The following is a 7,574-nucleotide window of genomic DNA, read 5'->3' as shown; positions in this document are numbered from 1 at the left end:
GGGGGGGGGGGGAAAACAGAGTCACACCTGGCTGGAGCGTATCATAACACATTGTTTTTCTAAGACAATCTAGTAATTTTTCTTCTATGGTTTCTAACCCTGACATAATCCTCCATACGTCAGTCCCCACTCCCAGCACATTCTGTAATATTCTGTAACCCTTCCATGCCGCAGTCCCTCACCCTAGCACAGGGGGTGTCTCTGACTCCTGTTTGTTCACTGATAACACCCCTCAGACAGTGTCTGAGGCCTCAGAAATACTCAGATGATAGGGACCCAGGGACGGCTCCCGCAGCTGGAGGCTGGTGGTACCCTCCCTGGATGGCAGGTCCAGGCAGGCAGGGAACAGACGCCTCTGTCCTGAGGAGGAGAGAGTGCTCCATGACGTGGCCGGCCTGCCAGCCAGACGTGCACCAGGACAGAGACTGGCCCCCAAACCCCCTCAGAGGCGACAGCAGTCGAGGCTTTCCTTCCGCCCTGGGCTGGCCGTGGTCCTGACCCAGCCAAGCGTGTGAGGATGGTCCCGTGCCTGGGACGGGTCACAGACCCTTATCCTGCCCACCCTGCCTGTTCTTTGTATTTCTTTGGCACCTGCCAAGCCGTGTGGAGGATGTCCACTTAAGACATGCCTTCTATGGAAGTGTCCCTTAATGAACTCTGTTAGCTGACAAACCAGAGAGGTAATTGGAGCCAACTGTGGAAAGTTACGTTTGTCCACAATGAAGATACAGAGTGGGTCTCATGGTGAGGCTCTTCTCAGGAGGCACACCCATCTGATGGCACCCGCAGCCTGAGGCCACCTCCTCATTCTGTCTCCTCAGCCACGCCTGGCATGCCAGGATCGTATTACAAAAGGAAAACATGCTCAGTGGAGAACACTGGAGGTAAACGCCAACAGCTTTCTCATTGGTCTATAGTTCTATAAATGCGTGTGCGTGTGCGTGTGCGTGTGCGTGTGCGGGGCCCCTGGGGGGACGTGCCACAGCTCACGGATTGTTCTGCCGCTTTGGGCAGCAGCCAGTGTGTGCCACTATCACGAAAGCCTCTGTGAAACCTGTCCTTGTCTCTGGCACACTCGTGTCGTATTCCCGGTAGAACCGCTTCTCCTCCGTGTGCACGTGCCCAGCTGGAAAGGATGCTGCTATGGCCTGCGGGAGGGGTTGAGCCAGTTACCTGCTTCCCTGGGGAGGCCCCACACCCTTGCCAGCTTGGTGTCCTTGCTTAGTTTCCCCTATGGCCATTGTGCCAGTGCTAAATAACCACCTGTGGGTTTGTTTTGGTGTTTTTTTTTTTGTTAATCTTCACCCGAGGATACTTTTTCCATTGATTTTTGGAGAGAGTGGAAGGGAGGGAGGAGGGGGAGAGAGAGAGAAATACTGATGTGAATGAGATACATCAATTGGCTGCCTCCCACATGTGCCCCTACCAAGGCTGGGGAACCTGCAACTGAGATACATGCCCTTGACCTGGAATCGAACCCACAACCCTTTGGCCCAAGGACTGACACTATAACCACTGAGCCAAACCAGCTAGGGCTAATTATCTGTGGTTTTTAACTTGCATTTCCCTGAGGGCCTGTGCCATGGAGCTTAATCCTATGAACTGACCGGCCATCATGATCCTCCCATTCAAATGCCCTTTTCAATTGGATGCTGACCCTTTCTATTAACCTTCAGAACATTTGACCATATTCTGGAAGGCAGTGCTTCAGAAACCCCCCCCCCCCCCCCCCAGCCACCGGTCTCCCAGCCTTTCTGCACCTCCAGGTGGCCTCCTGGGGGTACAGAAACTGCCATTACACTATTGACCAACCATCAATCCTTTAAAAAATACCTTAGCCTACCTCAAGGTCATGAAGAAATCCTCGCAGGTTTCAGTTTGGAAGCTTTATGGTTTGGCTTTAAATGTTTAAGTCAACAGTCCACTTGGAATTCCTTGGAATTGGTTTTCGTGTGTCGTGTGAGGTAGCAGTCCAGCTTCCTTTCCCACGGCCGGGGATTGAGCCTGCAGTCATGGCATCCAAGTGAATGATATCCAAATGAAGGATCCAGCCCCGTTCACTCAAAATATCACCCTCTCCTCCTCTTTCTGCAAGCTGCTTTGGCCATGGATCTATTGTTCACATTGTGCGGTCTGCTTCTTCACTTCCTACTCTGTCCATGAATCTGCGTGTCCACTTTCTGCCGTGGGCGCAGTCTCATCCCTGGGGCTTTTTCCCAGGCCTTTGTGTCTGATGGAGTATGTCCTCCAGCTATGCTCTTCTTCAAGAACGGAACGTTTTAGAATAAGCTTGTAAATGTCCACAAAAGACCTGCTGCGATTTTGATGGGAGTGCATTAAATCTACAGATCTATAGATCATTTAAATGGTGTCTTACCAATATTGTTTTTCAAACCACGAACACAGTGGCGTTAACGTATGCCTTCTTTCCTCAATAACAGTTTATTGAGGAACCTGCAACTGTGTGGAGGTCTTGAAGATCTTTCATTCGATTTCTTCTTAGGTATTTGATTATTTTTCATGTTATGATGAATGGTATTTTTTAAAATGTCTACCTTCTAATTGCTGGAATATATGATGATATAATTAATTTTTGTATACAGACCTTATATTGAATTTTTTTATTTTTTAAAGTAAAACTATATATATATTTTATTGATTTTAGAGAGAGAGGAAGGGAGAGGGAGAGAGAGATAGAAACATCGATGAGAGAGAAACATCAATAGGCTGCCTCCTGCACATGCCCTACTGGGGATCCAGCCTGCAACCTGAGAATGGGCCCTGATCGGTCAATGCTCAATCACTGAGCCCCTCCGGCCAGGCTTTTTTTTTTTTTTTTTACCTTTTTTAAGCATTGATTTTTAGATATATTTTCAATACAAAAATATGTCAAATGAAAAATGATAGTTTATCTACCCTTTTACCTCTTATACTTTTATTTTTCTTACTTTATTGTCATGTGTCCAGCACTATTGTGGACAAATTCATTACCAGGAGTTATTCTGGGCTCATTTCCATCTTATAAGAAGCTTCTGCTATTTCACCTTGGACCATTCAAAATGAGAATTTTTGTACGAACTCTTGCCAGAATAAGGACTACCCCTTCTATTCTCTGTGTATTGAGAGGTGCTTTTATTTTTTGTTGTTGCAGATTTATTGAGATACAACAATCACAGTATACAATTTACTTTCTTTTTAGTGTATCACAGCACTGTGCAACCATCACTACTACCAAGTCGAGACCTTTTCATCACCTCCAAGAGAAACCTGTGCTGTGTAGCCATTACACGTCCCCATCCTTGAGGGGCCTCTTTTATTATGAATGGGTGATAAATGTTATGAAATGGGTTCCTACATTTTTGTGATGCTTATTAACTTGTTTCCCCTTATTCTCCAATATGGGAATAACAACTAAATGTTTCAATGTGAAGCAACCTTACATTCCTAGATTAATCCCAACTGTGACCTCCTGGTTCATGGGTTGATGCTCAACCACTGAGCCACACCAGCCAGGCCCATAAGTTTTATAAAATGTAGTTTGGCCATGGTGGGTGTGGCTAGGTGGTTGAGCATTGACCTATGAACCAGGAAGTCACTGTTTGATGCCCGGTCAGGGCACATGCCTGGGTTTTGGGTTTGATCCCCAGTGGGGGTGCTTGCAGGAGGCAGCTGATCAATGGCTCTCTCTCATCATTGGTGCTTCTCTCTCCCTTCCTCTCATGAAATCAATAAAAATATATTAAAAATAAAATAAAATAAATTTTAAATAAGTAATTTTTTTGTAATGTAGTTTGAACCAGGAAGCTCATCGAAGCCCTGAGGAGGAGGATGTGGTCCTTAATCCACTTTGTGTTTGTCTCTCACATTTTATTTCAATGGGCCCATGTTCAGCTCAGACGTCCACACGTTAGTGTTAGGAGACGACACCCCACCCGTCAAATCGATGGAAAATATGTGAGAAGCCCAAGTTGTAACCTCTTCCTGTGCTGGGCCAGAAGCCAAGCGAGGGGGCCCTGCTCCTGAGATGTCCCCTGGACAGGACATGCTAAAGGATAGGAGGACCCCCAAGCCCTAGGACCGCAAGGCTTGGGATAGGAGCTGAACATTAGTGACTGACGTCTGCCTGGCCACATGCCCCCCATCTCGTCCTCAGTGCTGTATCGCAGGTGAGCTGCGTCATTAACCTTTGTCTTGAATGGGGTGGTTTGTTTCATGAAGGAGTCCTGTTTATAAGGCCCGAGTTACTAAGTAGTAGCCCGAGAAGTCACGGTATGTTTCTCTGTCCTCAACCCTGTCTGCATTCACTGATGGTTGCAGGAGAAAAGCCCACAGGGTTAGTGTCACCCCATCTGGCAGTCAGCTCTGGCCTTTTACCTGTATTCCCTCTGCCTTTGTCTTCCCAGGGAAAAGGAAAGAGGGAGGAGGGTGTTGTCTGTGCAGGAGAGAGGGGGGGGAGGGGGAGGGGAAAGAGAAAGGGGGAAAGAGGGAGGGTCCAGCTGTCCTGAACCTGCCAGCTCAAGATGACAGCCCCTGCATTCACAGAAGGCTTCCTGCCCCAAATGCTTTCTCACGGGGAGTGGGATCCCCAATGCGCCTGCCCTGAGTGGAGCTGGCCCTCAGGGATGCTTGCATTGAACTCTCACTCGCCTGGCCTGGGGGTGGGGGTAGCCAGAGTAATCAGAGTCTCCTGCCTACCTGTTTGTTTACTCAGTTGTTAACAACCTGGATCTTTGAGGAAATAGCCCAGAGATAAGCTGGGACAGGATGCACTGTGATTCTGCCTGTGTTATGGCAACAGCTGCCCTTAGAGCCCAGCTGGTAGCAGGGGGTGGAGCACAGGGGGTAGCCAGGGCCCCACTCCCCTAAATGGTCCCCAGGAGGCCTGGGAAGAGGAAACATCCGATCCGTCGGGAGCCCAGGGTCCAGCACATGGAGCACTCACTTTATTTTACAAGTTTAGGAAAAGCGTACTCAGTATTGGGCTAAGGGGCTAAGGTAATTTTGCTAGATAAAAAGTAATATGTGAACATTTATATTTTTGTGACTTTTGCAATTATAAAAGTCACACATTTTTGTAATGTAGTTGAAAATTCAGAACAAAGAGTTGAGTAAAAAGCATTCATAATTTCACCATTCACAGATGGTTATAAACAGTTAATTTGGCATTTCCTTCTTCTATATGTATATATGCATCTGTACATGCATATCACATATATATTCCGATATGTATTCATAATTGGTACCATTTCGCATTTTTCCACTTAACATATTGTGTTTTCTCATGTCATAAATCACACCCTGCGCACTCGCCTGCATGCAGGGACCTGTTGGATTGTTGCCCATTTTATATTGTTGGGCAGCTATGTTGTTCCAGCTTTCCGCTACTATAAAGGTTGTGGCAAGAAACATCTTTGTTCAAACACCTTTCCCCCCATCTTTGAACTCCTGGGACAGGTTTTTCTATAAGTGGCTCAGTCAGTTGAAGGAATGAAACAGGACGGAGAGACTTAGCAGACCCAATAAGGCAGTGTCCCCTATGACGTTCCCCACCCGTGACATGGCCTGCAGAGGAGAGAGAGGGCATCGCCTGCTCACCCAAATATCCAGGAGGACTCGTACAGGCGCTCTGGGGGTTCCAAGCCCGTGTTAAATCCATGTCTAGAACTGTTTGTTCAAGTGAAGCTTTGAGAGGAAGCTCAGTCCAGAAAGTGTGGGAAGTCAGGGCTGTGCCACCTTCCACCAAGGACTCCAGGGCCCTGAGGGCCTGGCGGGGACAGAGAAGATGGTCTGTGAGAGAGCCCCGGGGGCAGGTGGCGCCTCTAAGCCCACCCCGCACCCCCAAAGTCCAGAGCAAAGGGGTCCCCGGCACATATGGGCTTGGGGCTCACATCCGTCCACCTGCCCACTGGCCTGAGGGAGCAGAGGAGCCCAGCCCACTCTCCCAGAGGGCAGCGTTTGCAGGGGGCAGAGGGCAGTACCCAGGCCACCGCCCCCTGTGCCGCTGTCTCTGGCTCCTCCCTGCTCAGGGCATTCTCAGAAGAGCCAAGTTGTTTTCAAACTGACTAATGTGATTAACCATCAACCTGAGGAAGTGACTTCTCAGCAGACTCCCAGGCGGTACTTTTCCAAGAGGCCCTGTGCCGCGCCCTGCCCTGTGTCCCTTTGGAGGTGGGCAGGGCTGGACAGTGTGGATGAGACAGCCTAGTAAGCTAGGACCAGAGGGACAGGGAAACCAAGAGACAGTTAAGTGGTTTACAGGCATCTAGTAAATCGCAAAACCCGATTTCCCCTGAACCAAGGACACTTAAGGGTAAAGGGGAGAGCATTCGAGATCTTGCTCCCCAGCAAATGTCATCAGTTTGACTCAAACTCATAAAAACTCTCTCTAAAATAAAAAACGGTAAATGGTTTACACTTCTCCTTCCCAACCAGAGGGTAAATAGCTTAAATCAGCCTACTCAGGGAGGTAGATAGCAGAAAGCCAATTAGTGCCATCTGTGCCAACCACACCCAACAATGGATAAAGTCAGGGGAATGCCTCTCATTTTGGTGCATCAGCATAAAGCTGATGAAAACCTCAGCTTTTATTTTATGTTTTTTATTGATCTCAGAGAGAGGAAGGAAGAGGGATTGAGGGATAGAAACATCAATGATGCGAGAGAATCATTGATCAGCTGCCTCCTGCATGCCCCACACTGGGGATCGAGCCCACAACCCAGGCATGTGCCCTGACCAGGAATTGAACCTCGACCTCCTGGTTCATGGGTTGATGCTCACCCAGTAAGCCACATTGGCTGGGCAAACCCTAGCCTTTAAAACCCGCAAGATAGCATGGGCTAGTGTGACTCACTTTGTTGGAGCATCATCCCTTCCACCAGTCAGAGCACATACATAGGTTGCAAGTTCAATGCCCAGGTGGGGTACTCTCAGCAACCCCTCTCTCTCGTGTCAATATTTCTCTCTCTCTCTCTCTCCCTTCCTCCCTCTCTAAAAATCAATATAAAAAAACAACTATCCTCATTCTTTAAAAACACACACACCTCAGGACAAATGAGCTCAGCAAGGCCTTTCACCTCCCGCTCTCCACCGCCCCCCCCGCCCCCCGGCCTGTTGCCTTTACCTTTCTCTCTCCTAAGGTCCAAGGGTCCTTCTTTGGCCTCTGTAAGTTTCTAAATAAACTTTCTCTTATAGCTCTAAACACTTTCTCAGCCAGAACTCAAGAACTGAAGTCCAACTTTGCCGATAACACTGGTGCCCTTTTGCCACCAACATCACATGGGAACCAGTAACATGGGAACCCAACCTTTGCTCTTGCAGCCCCTTTGGGGGACCCCACACAGCATTCCACGTGGAACCCTGCTTCTCCCAATCCAAGCCCCTTCTTCCCAAACTCCTGGTCCCCACGCCCCCATTCTTGCTTCAGAGCAGCCCCAGCATCTTCCCGGCCCCCAAAGGTCAGCATCTTCTTGCATCCCACCTTCTCAGAGACGCTCAAAATCCTTCCTCAGGCCAAACAGAATGAGCTCAGTGGGTCCAGTCCTGGGGCTGCCCTCCTCCACTTACCCTCCTTACCC

Source organism: Myotis davidii, unplaced genomic scaffold (genome assembly GCF_000327345.1).
Source record: "Myotis davidii unplaced genomic scaffold, ASM32734v1 scaffold135, whole genome shotgun sequence".
NCBI classification, from domain to species: Eukaryota; Metazoa; Chordata; class Mammalia; order Chiroptera; family Vespertilionidae; genus Myotis; species Myotis davidii.
The sequence above is the reverse complement of the archived record's forward strand: the minus strand, read 5'-3'. Positions refer to the sequence as shown.